The sequence below is a fragment of the Tamandua tetradactyla genome, chromosome 10, assembly GCF_023851605.1.
Source record: "Tamandua tetradactyla isolate mTamTet1 chromosome 10, mTamTet1.pri, whole genome shotgun sequence".
Classification (NCBI taxonomy): domain Eukaryota; kingdom Metazoa; phylum Chordata; class Mammalia; order Pilosa; family Myrmecophagidae; genus Tamandua; species Tamandua tetradactyla.
This window is the reverse complement of record NC_135336.1, coordinates 51,273,005-51,285,412: the sequence shown is the minus strand read 5'-3', so window position 1 is coordinate 51,285,412 and position 12,408 is coordinate 51,273,005. Positions and strand designations below refer to the sequence as shown.

General features: G+C 37.7%; 1 pseudogene; it reads left to right on the top strand.

Moving 5' to 3' along the window:
• LOC143647664 (olfactory receptor 5H8-like) overlaps positions 1–10,022 on the top strand; it is a 38,545-nt pseudogene extending 28,523 nt beyond the window's left edge.
• The last annotated feature ends 2,386 nt before the right edge of the window (positions 10,023–12,408 follow it).

Sequence of the window (12,408 nt, the reverse complement as noted above, 5' to 3'; positions counted from 1 at the left end):
AACATTAAACAACTAAAAACCAGATTTAAAGATTTGTGTTATAATTATTCTTATATAAATAAAACTTTCTCCTGCTTCTGATATAATAGTATTATGTTTAAACACATCTGATTAAAACTTTTAAGGTGAGTTGTTTAAATATTAACAACTTTATTCTTCACCCTCTTCTGACAATAATTCAAATCTCTCTCTCTATGTCTGTCATTTATCTACCTATATCTATATCTATCTATCTATCTGCCTGTCTATCTATCTAAAATGTTTTCTTTCATGGCCCATTCCAGTAGCTATGATTTACTAAGTATCCACAACACAAATCGAATCATAGGGTTTCAATTATTTAGTGATTTGGGGTTTGTTGGGGGCCCATTTCCACTAAAAATCCACTTAGAATGAGAAATATTGGTTTGGGCTATTTATACAGTCTGTATTCGAGATTTAGTCTTTGGCTCAATTTTACTCTGCTAACAAACTTCTGAAGAAGAAATTGTTTTCTGGTAAAAACAGTAGTATTTCTAGAGAAAGTCACCTCTAATCATTCTACTAGGAAGACAAAACGTGTAACAGATTTTAAATATTGAAAAAACTTTCACACAGTGTCAATGTATTTATGAACTACTCAATATTTGTAAAGTAATATTTAAAAGCAAGGTCCCTCTTTCATCCACCAGCTCTACAGAAAAATTAACTTTGAATTTTGACGAAAAAAATCAAATCACCAAGAGTGACTGAAATTTTAATGAATATGAGATGTAAGACACACATTTACCTCAAGCTGCTGAGTCTTTCCTTTTGTTTTATTTTTCTTAGATACTTCTTTTCCACTCTAGGTTCATTTTCCTACTCTTATTCATCTATGCCTCTGTTATTTTGGCCTATTTTTCTTCCTCTCTCTTCTGTCCTTTTTCTCACTGATCCAAATTTCCTTTTCTACTTTTGCTCCACTTTAGATTTCTTCAGTCTGCTCTTCTCAAATATTCCACAGGGAAGTAATTTTAAATTTGTCAACAGGCAATACACAAATGCCACCTGGCTTTTTGCATGTCATGGAGTATTATGGAATGCTATATCATTCTCCTGCTGTTTGCACCATTTATTTCCTGTTCACTTCTCATTGGTTTGGGTTATTTATATGGTCTGTATTCTGTTATTTATATAGTCTGTCTTCAACAATAACAGAAAAAGGAAATGGAATTGCTCTCAATAAAGCCTTTATTAATCTCTTATTTTTTTATATTCATTGATCTCTGCTCACTTCTTATCCTACCAGAACTTTTATTTTGGCATATGGTACTGTACGTAACTTTGTACTTCTTTAGCATCTTTCTTCCCCTACTTCCACGAGAGGATTCCCAATTTCCCTTCTGCTTTTCTGACCACTCTGCTCAGTATACCTTTCTCGCTCTGCTTTGTCTTTCTTTTGTCCCAGCTAGGAATCTTATTTTCAAGTGACATAAACTAGCTTTGGTGATTTAAACAGTAAATGGGTTTATTAAATGGAAATTTGCTCTAACAAAGAATTGCTAGGGAAATTGGAAAATTCACCAGGGAAATTTTGTAGAAACAGAAGAAAGACAGACAGTCAATCAACACTCAAAATAATGCCCCCAACCCTAGCTCAGTAGGAGAAGCCATCTTGACTTCTGATGCCAAACCTCGTACAGCTAATGCCACTAGCATGGATATAGGATGCATTTACTGGATTCTTAATAGAGCTGCCTTGAGTGTCTTTGATACCACAATTCTCTTTTGTCCCTGTACATTTGTCTCCCTTTCTCCATATTCAAAATCCTGGGTAGGTGAATTTGATTGGCCAAACCCAATTCAAGTCCCTTTACTCTAGGGGTATCGGAATGCAAGAGTGATTTTCTGGGCTTTTGGCTTTTAGAGTGGATGGTAGCCTCTGATCACCAGTAAGATATTGACCCCCCCAAAAAATAACATATATCCACTATTCCCTTTCATGCCTCACTTCATCAAAATTATTTCCTTGCACTTTTTTTAATACTCTTCTCATGGATCCATAACCATTACTTTAACTACCACAATGACTTCAAGGTATTATTTATATTAAGCTCTAGTAGGTTCATATTATTAATACACCTCCTGGATGTACAGAAGGTATTTCTCTGTATAAATTTACTGATACTCCTGAGTTCTCAATTTCAATTTTTGATGACCATCTACCCAACCACCAAGTGACACCTTTCTTCTTTACTGACCATCTCCTTCATGTCTCATAAATCACTGTGTCTTAGTCACACGACATTTCCAATTGTTTTATTATATCCCTTCATCTTTCTTGTCACTTCTAATATCATATCACACGTGTACTAGACACTTCACACCTTTCACGTATGTGAAGCATTTCTTTAAATGCATATTCCTGCACTTCATTTTTGACATAATGAATCAATTATCTCAGTATCTCTATCAAGCACAAAAGTTATTGGCAATTGTTTTTTGTCATGTGGTTTGAGAACAAACAGAAAATAGTAACAGCTTCCTGACTTCACGTATGTGTACCCCAGATCTCCCCAAGCAGATGACTTCAATTTCCCCTCCTTGTAGCCTATTTTCTACACTACCACATAATTAATTTTAAATTATCTTACAATAATGCTCCCTGTTCTAAAAGTTTTCAGTGCCTGTCTTTTGCCTGAATGATAAATTTCAAGATCCTGAATATGACATTCACTTCACTTTGTAATATAAGCTCTGCAATAACCTTTACCCCTGATGCTGAGTCCATGTCACACTCAAGTAGTATTTACTTCCCACCCTCATCAGTGTCCCTATATATTTAGCATGCATGTAGAATACTGTTTGTTTTTTTAAATCTGTTAAATCCTCCACATTTTGCACTATATAATTGCATTCATTCCCACTTCTTCAGTCCTCCAAAATAGTTTCCACCAATTATAGAAATATCCAATCAAACTAAAAGGTCATTCTGAAAACAATGATTTAATATCAACTCCCATCTCCCAATTTTCACCTTGTAAATTCTTAGTAAATTTTATTTTTACATTTGTTCCTTTTTATTTCAGTGGACATTCAGTGAAGACACGGAAAAAGAAAATGCAACATTGCTGACAAAATTTGTTCTCACAGGACTCACAGATCAACCAGAAAGGCAAATCCCCCTGTTCCTGGATTCTTGGTGGTATATCTCATCACCATGGTGGGGAACATAAGACTGATTGCTCTCATCTGGAACGACCCTCATCTTCACTCCTGCATGTATTTATTCCTTGGGTGTTTGGCATTTGTGGATGCATGGCTGTCATCCACAGTGACCCCTAAGATGCTGGTTAGCTTTTTAGCTAAGATTAAAATGATATCTCAATCTGCATGCATGATAGAATGTTTTTCCTTTGCAATCAGTATAACCACAGAATATTTTCTCTTGGCTACAATGGCCTATGATCTCTATGTAGCAATATGCAAACCCTTACTTTATCCAGTGATTATGACCAATAGACTATGCATCCAGCTGTCCATCTGGTCATTTGTACGGGACCTTCTTCATACCTTAATTCATGAGAGCATTTTATTAAGATCAACCTTCTGTAAATCCAACATTATACATCACTTCTACTGTGATATCATACCATTGTTTAAGATTTCCTGCACTGAACCTGCTATTAATTTTCTAATGCTATTTATTTTTTCTGGTTAAATTCAAGTGGCCACCATTATGACTGTACTTTTCTCATATACATCTGTTCTCTTTACAGACTTAAAAAAGAAATCTAAAAAGACATTAGGACTCCTCTCCCCTCTTCCCCCTCCTGCTCTGGTGGCTCTACAACCACCACCATGCCCTCCTCTGCCTTCACCGGCTCCTCCGCCACCGGCCTCGACAGCCTTGGCACCCTCACCTTTCCTCCTCCAGAACAGCTACTGGGGGAGTGGAGACAATACAGAGTAGCTCCCGGAGCCACAAAGGAGATCAAAGGGACGGCGTACCCCATCCTGGAATGACTGACTGTCTGGGAGAACCAGCTCCGGTGAGATCACCGAGGGGCGCGGGCTTTCCTGGGCGGGACGGTAAGCGGCCGGAGTCCTTCCCTTGCTCCTTTCCAGGCCAGCTGGCAGAATTGGGCAGGTGGTCCCCTTGGGCCACGATGGCTGGTGCCCCCACCACACGAGGCCCCCAGGACCAACTGAGAGAGTTGGGTCGGAAATCCCCAGACTGCGGAGAATGGTGACTGGGGGGTCACTTCCAAACACATGACTCCCAGGTCTAGCTGGGAACAGTGCATTCTCTCAGGCTGTGACAGCTGGTGCCCTCCCACCACACTTGGCATCCCGGGCCGACTAGGAAACTCGGTCGGGCACTCTCCCCTACTGCGGCAGCCGGCGACCCTCCCCGCGTTCGGACCCCCGGGCCAGCTGGTACTCTTCCAAGACGCTTCGGCTGCCGAACCTCCCCTACGGTGAGAGTTTTCCAGAGTTATAGGACCCACAGCAACTTTCACTGGTGGAACCCATAGACAAACATGTGCCACAAGCGCCACCTACTGGGCAGGATAAGAAAAACAGAACCCAGAGATTTCACAGAAACAATCTTTCAACCTGTGGTGTCCAACACCCAGGGAATTCTGACTAAATGCCCAGAAACCAGCAGAAGATAACGGATCACGCTCAGGAAATTGAAAATATGGCCCAGTCAAATGAACAAACCAATAGTTCAAATGAGATACAGGAGCTGAAACAACTAATGCTGAATATACGAACAGAAATGGAAAACCTCTTCAAAAACGAAATCGATAAATTGAGGGAGGACATGAAGAAGACATGGGCTGATCAAAAAGAAGAAATAGAAAAACTGAAAAAACAAATCACAGAACTTATGGAAGTGAAGGATAAAGTAGAAAAGATGGAAAAAACAATGGATACCTACAATGACAGATTTAAAGAGACAGAAGATAGAATTAGTGATTTGGAGGATGGAACATCTGAATTCCAAAAAGAAACAGAAACTATCGGGAAAAGAATGGAAAAATATGAACAGGGTATCAGGGAACTCAAGGACAATGTGAATCGCACAAATATATGTGTTGTGGGTGTCCCAGAAGGAGAAGAGAAGGGAAAAGGAGGAGAAAAACTAATGGAAGAAATTATCACTGAAAATTTCCCAACTCTTATGAAAGACCTAAAATTACAGATCCAAGAAGTGCAGCGCACCCCAAAGAGATTAGACAGAAATAGGCGTTCTCCAAGACACTTACTACTTAGAATGTCAGAGGTCAAAGAGAAAGAGAGGATCTTGAAAGCAGCAAGAGAAAAACAATCCATCACATACAAGGGAAACCCAATAAGACTATGTGTAGATTTCTCAGCAGAAACCATGGAAGCTAGAAGACAGTGGGATGATACATTTAAGTTACTAAAAGAGAAAAACTGTCAACCAAGACTCCTATATCCAGCAAAACTGTCCTTCAAAAATGAGGGAGAAATTAAAACATTCTCAGACAAAAAGTCACTGAGAGAATTTGTGACCAAGAGATCAGCTCTGCAAGAAATACTAAAGGGAGCACTAGAGTCAGATACAAAAAGACAGAAGAGAGACGCATGGAGAAGAGTGTAGAAAGAAGGAAAGTCAGATATGATATATATAATACAAAAGGCAAAATGTTAGAGGAAAATATTATCCAAACAGTAATAACACTAAATGTTAATGGACTGAATTCCCCAATCAAAAGACATAGACTGGCAGAATGGATTAAAAAACAGGATCCTTCTATATGCTGTCTACAGGAAACACATCTTAGACCCAAAGATAAATATAGGTTGAAAGTGAAAGGTTGGGAAAAGATATTTCATGCAAATAACAACCAGAAAAGAGCAGGAGTAGCTCTACTAATGTCCAACAAATTAGACTTCAAATGTAAAACAGTTAAAAGAGACAAAGAAGGACACTATCTACTAATAAAAGGAACAATTAAACAAGAAGACATAACAATCATAAATATTTATGCACCGAACCAGAATGCCCCAAAATACATGAGGAATACACTGCAAACACTGAAAAGGGAAACAGACACATATACCATAATAGTTGGAGACTTCAATTCACCACTCTCATCAATGGACAGAACATCTAGACAGAGGATCAATAAAGAAATAGAGAATCTGAATATTACTATAAATGAGCTAGACTTAACAGACATTTATAGGACATTACATCCCACAACAGCAGGATACAACTTTTTTTCAAGTGCTCATGGATCATTCTCAAAGATAGACCATATGCTGGGTCACAAAGCAAGTCTTAACAAATTTTAAAAGATTGAAACCATACACAACACTTTCTCGGATCATAAAGGAATGAAGTTGCAAATCAATAATAGGCAGAGTGCCAGAAAATTCTCAAATACATGGAGGCTCAACAACACACTCTTAAACAACAAGTGGGTCAAAGAAGAAACTGCAAGAGAAATTAGTAAATACCTAGAGGTGAATGACAATGAAAACACAACATATCAAAACTTATGGGATGCAGCAAAGGCAGTGCTAAGAGGGAAATTTATTGCCCTAAATGCCTTTATCAGAAAAGAAGAAAAGGCAAAAAAGCAGTAATTAACTGTCCACTTGGAAGAACTGGAGAAAGAACAGCAAACTAATCCCAAAGCAAGCAGAAGGAAAGAAATAACAAAGATTAGAGCAGAAATAAATGAAATTGAAAACATGAAAACAATAGAGAAAATCAATAAGACCAGAAGTTGGTCCTATGAGAAAATTAATAAGATTGATGGGCCCTTAGCAAGATTGACAAAAAGAAGAAGAGATAGGATGCAAATAAATAATATCATAAATGGAAGAGGAGACATAACTACTGACCTCACAGTAATAAAGGAGGTAATAACAGGATACTGTGAACAACTTTACGCTAATAAATACAACAATTTAGATGAAATGGACGGGTTCCTGGAAAGACATGAACAACCAACTTTGACTCAAGAAGAAATAGATGACCTCAACAAACCAATCACATGTAAAGAGATTGAATTAGTCATTCAAAAGCTCCCTAAAACGAAAAGTCCAGGATCAGACACCTTCACATGTGAATTCTATCAAACATTCCAGAAAGAATTAGTACCAACTCTGCTCAAACTCTTCAAAAAAATTGAAGTAGAGGGAAAACTACCTAATTCATTCTATGAAGCCAACATCACCCTCATACCAAAACCAGGCAAAGATATTACAAAAAAAGAAAACTACAGACCAATCTCTCTTATGAATATAGATGCAAAAATCTTCAGTAAAATTCTAGCAAATCATATCCAACAACACATTAAAAGAATTATACATCATGACCAAGTAGGATTCATCCCAGGTATGTAAGGATGGTTCAAAATAAGAAAATCAATTAATGTAATACACCACATCAACAAATCAAAGCAGAAAAATCACATGATCATCTCAATTGATGCAGAGAAGGCATTTGACAAGATTCAACATCCTTTCCTGTTGAAAACACTTCAAAAGAGAGGAATACAATGGAACTTCCTTAAAATGATAGAGGGAATATATGAAAAACCCACAGCTAATATCATCCTCTATGGGGAAAAATTGAAAACTTTCTCCCTAAGATCAGGAACAAGACAAGGATGTCCACTATCACCACTATTATTCAACATTGTGTTGGAAGTTCTATCCAAAGCAATTAGACTAGAAAAAGAAATACAAGGCATCAAAATTGGAAAGGAAGAAGTAAAACTATCACTGTTTGCAGACGATATGATACTATACATAGAAAACCCAGAAAAATCCACAACAAAATTACTAGAGCTAATAAATGAGTACAGCAAAGTAGCAGGCTACAAGATCAACATTCAAAAATCTGTAGCTTTTCTATACACTAGTAATGAACAAGCTGAGGGGGAAATCAAGAAATGAATCCCATTTACAATCGCAACTAAAAGAATAAAATACCTAGGAATAAATTTAACTAAAGAGACAAAAAACCTATACAAAGAAAACTACAAAAAACTTCTAGAAGAAATCACAGAAGACTAAATAGATGGAAGGGCATACCGTGTACATGGATTGGAAGACTAAATATAATTAAGATGTCAATCCTACCTAAACTGATCTACAGATTCAATGCAATACCAATCAAAATCCCAACAACTTATTTTTCAGAATTAGAAAAACCAATAAGCAAATTTATCTGGAAGGGCAGGTTGCCCCGAATTGCTAAAAATATCTTGAGGGAAAAAAACGAAGCTGGAGGTCTCGCGATGCCGGACTTTAAGGCATATTATGAAGCCACAGTGGTCAAAACAGCATGGTATTGGCATAAAGATAGAAATATTGACCAATGGAATCGAATAGAGTGCTCAGATATAGACCTTGTCATCTATGGACATTTGATCTTTGATAAGGAAGTCAAGCCAACTCACCTGGGACAGAACAGTCTCTTCAATAAATGGTGCCTAGAGAACTGGATATCCATATGCAAAAGAATGAAAGAAGACCCGTATCTCACACCTTATACAAAAGTTAACTCAAAATGGATCAAAAAACTAAACATTAGGTCTAAGACCATAAAACAGTTAGAGGAAAATGTAGGGAGATATCTTATGAATCTTACAACTGGAGGCAGTTTTATGGACCTTAAACCTAAAGCAAGAGCACTGAAGAAAGAAATAAATAAATGGGAGCTCCTAAAAATTAAACACTTCTGTGCATCAAAGAACTTCATCAAGAAAGTAGAAAGACAGCCTACACAATGGGAGACAATATTTGGAAATGACATATCAGATAAAGGTCTAGTATCCAGAATTTATAAAGAGATTGTCCAACTCAACAACAAAAAGACAGCCAATCCAATTACAAAATGGAAAAAAGACCTGAACAGACACCTCTCAGAAGAGGAAATACAAATTGCCAAAGGGTACATGAAGACATGCTCAATGTCCCTGGCCATTAGAGAAATGCAAATCAAAACCACAATGAGATATCCTCTCACACCCACCAGAATGGCCATTATGAACAAAACAGAAAATGACAAGTGCTGGAGAGGATGCGGAGAAAGAGGCACACTTATCCACTGTTGGTGGGAATGTCAAATGGTGCAACCACTGTGGAAGGCAGTTTGGTGATTCCTCAAAAAGCTGAATATAGAATTGCCATACGACCCAGCAATACCATTGCTTGGTATCTACGCAAAGGAATTAAGGGCAAAGACACAAACGGACATTTGCACACCAAAGTTTATAGCAGCGTTATTTACAATTGCAAAGAGGTGGAAACAGCCCAAATTCCCATCAACAGAAGAATGGCTAAACAAACTGTGGTATATACATACGATGGAATATTATGCAGCTTTAAGACAAGATAAATTTATGAAGCATGTGATAACATGGTGGACCTAGAGAATATTATGCTGAGTGAGTCCAGCCAAAAACTAAAGGACAAATACTGTATGGTCCCACTGATGTGAACGGACATTCGAGAATAAACTTGAAATATGTCATTGGTAACAGAGTCCAGCAGTAGTTAGAAACAGGGTAAGATAATGGGTAATTGAAGCTGAAGGGATACAGATGGTGTAACAGGACTAGATACAAAAACTCAAAAATGGACAGCACAATACTACCTAATTGTAAAGTAATCATGTTAAAACACTGAATGAAGCTGCATCTGAGCTATAGAGTTTTTTTGTTTTTGTTTTTGTTTTTTTTTACTATTATTACTATTTTTATTTCTTTTCTCTATATTAACATTTTATATCTTTTTCTGTTGTGTTGCTAGTTCCTCTAAACCGATGGAAATGTACTAAGAAATGATGATCATGCATCTATGTGATGATGTTAAGAATTACTGAGTGCATATGTAGAATGGTATGATTTCTAAATGTTGTGCTAATTCTTTTTTTCTTTCCAATAAAAAAAAAAGACATCTGGAAAGCCTTCTCCACCTGTAGAACCCATCTCTTATCTCTCTCTTTCTACTATGGTCCTCTTCTCTTCGTGTATGTACACCCTGATCATAGATTCACTGGCTAAAATGTTAAAAGGGATATGTTAAAGTGAAGTTCTCTTACTAATATGATTTCTTATTATTAAAGCAGTCAAAAATTTTGCAGTTAGATGTGGGTATGATTTCTTTAGTGCATAAAGTTTTCTGTTGTCACAATTGACTTAAAATGTTTAAACTTGGCATTGTGGTCATTCACATTTTAAACAGGGAGCTTTTCCTAACACATTGTGTGGAATGCAACAGGAAACTATCACATTACTAGCATTACTCTGATAACAAAGTCAGGTATACAACACTACAGATCCATTACCTTATGACTATATATGCAAAAATCCTCAACCTAATACTACCAAATTGAATCCAGCAGCATATTGATTATACACCATGTTCCAGTGTTTAAAAGACTTGAGCTGTTAGAATCTAGTAAACACCTTAAAATATTTGCAGCTAATATTCAAAAATTTACAAGAAATTGTATTCATGGCATACAGTCATTTAAACAGAAAACAATTGTAAACATTTTAAATGCTTTTATGTTCTTCAATGTGGCTTTGTAAATATAGTGTGTGATAAGACAGTGTGGCTCCATTGTAATCGACTTCAGCGGGATGTCTTTAATTTCTAAAACACTGCATATCCTGGAGACTCATATCACATTTAACTCTATAGTGGTGGCAAACTTATGTTTGGGTGAGTTCATGTAAGTCCCAGAAATTCTGCTAGCCATCTGTCATGGTCAGGTTCATTTGTCAACTTGGCCAAGTTGTGGTGGTTGTTTGCCTGTTTGGGCAAGTGCTGTCCTGTGTGTTGTAATGAGGACATTTCATAGAATTAGATCATGATCACATCATCTGCATCCACAGCTGATTCCATTTGTAATCAGCCAAAGGTGAGTGTCTTCTGCAATGAGTGATGCTTAATCTCATCACAGGAAGCCCTTTAAGGAGGATGAAGAAGAGACAGGCTCTATTCCTGCCGTGGCTTGTGAGCCTCTCCTCTGGAGTTCATCCAGACCCTCCATCAGTATCCTTGGTTTCACAACCTGCTTCTGTAGAGTTTGGACTCTGAGTTCCCAAGGTCATGTGAAACACTTTTATAAATTTTATATTTGCGAGTGTTCCCTGTTGATTTTGTTTCTCTAGAGAACCCTAACTAATGCATCTTGGTACCAGGAGTGGTTCCTAAGGAACAGAATCTTAAAAATGGGTTTTCATGAATGGTTTTCTACTCTGACTGGACTCAAAGGCACTAAAGACTCTGATTCCCATAATCAGAATGACACTCCCAATCCATGGAGTGAGTGGCAAAAGAGATAGTCAAAATATCACCATTTGATTCTCCGAATGCTTCACTTGTACAGAGCCAGGCTCTGGGAGATAATGTTTTTGACACCTTTACAGGTGTATATGGATCGATAATGATGTTGGGGGTGAGGTTGAAACCCTAAGTCATGCTGAATTTTCTCTAGATAATGCTGTAATAGTTTGCTCTGAGGATAAAACCACCCACAACCAGCCTGCCTTGAGGTGTGGGCCACCCAACCTCCTTCTGAAGGGATTAGCCCTAGAGTGATTAATCCTGTTTCACCAGATGAAACTGCAATGAAGCCCTGAAGCAAATGGCTTGAAAGATATTTTTAATTCTTTTCATGGCCCACCCCCACCACCCCTCATTTCTTCCAAATCTATAACTAGACTAAAGTTCCAACAGACCCCTAAAGGTGAGGTACAAAGTATCACACATGAGGAAGTACATTATACTCCAAAAGAACTGTATGAGTTTTCCAATTTATGTAGACAGAAATCAGGGGAATATGTGTGGCAATGGATTTTAAGGGTGTGGGATAATGGTGGGAAGAATATAAGGCTGGATCAGGCTGAATTTACTCATATGGACCCACTAAACAGAGATTCTGCATTCAATGTTATAGATCAAGGGGTAAGAAAAGGTATTAACAGTTTGTTTGGATGGTTGCTTGAAACATGGATCAAAAGGTGGCCGAGATTACCTGAGGTTGAAATGCCAGAAATGCCCTGGTATAATGTAGATGAGGGGATCCAGAGCCTTAGAGAGATTGGAATGTTAGAGTGGGTTTATCATGCAAAGCCTGCTCTTATACCCCAGGAATGTCCGGATGATGCACCTTTTACCAGAACAGTGAGAAATACTTTGTGAAATTAGCACCATCATCCCTGAAGAGCTCTGTGGTTACATTTCTCTGTAGGTCAGATATTACTGCGGGAACTGCTGTCACTGAGCTGAAATCCTTCAACACAATGGAGATGATGGGATCCCGAGTTGGCAGAAGCCAGGTGGCAGCACTTAATCGCAAAAGACGGGGTAGATGTGGCTATTATAATAGACAGCAAACACAAAGCAGGCATCAAAATTATATGACTCACAGAGATTTGT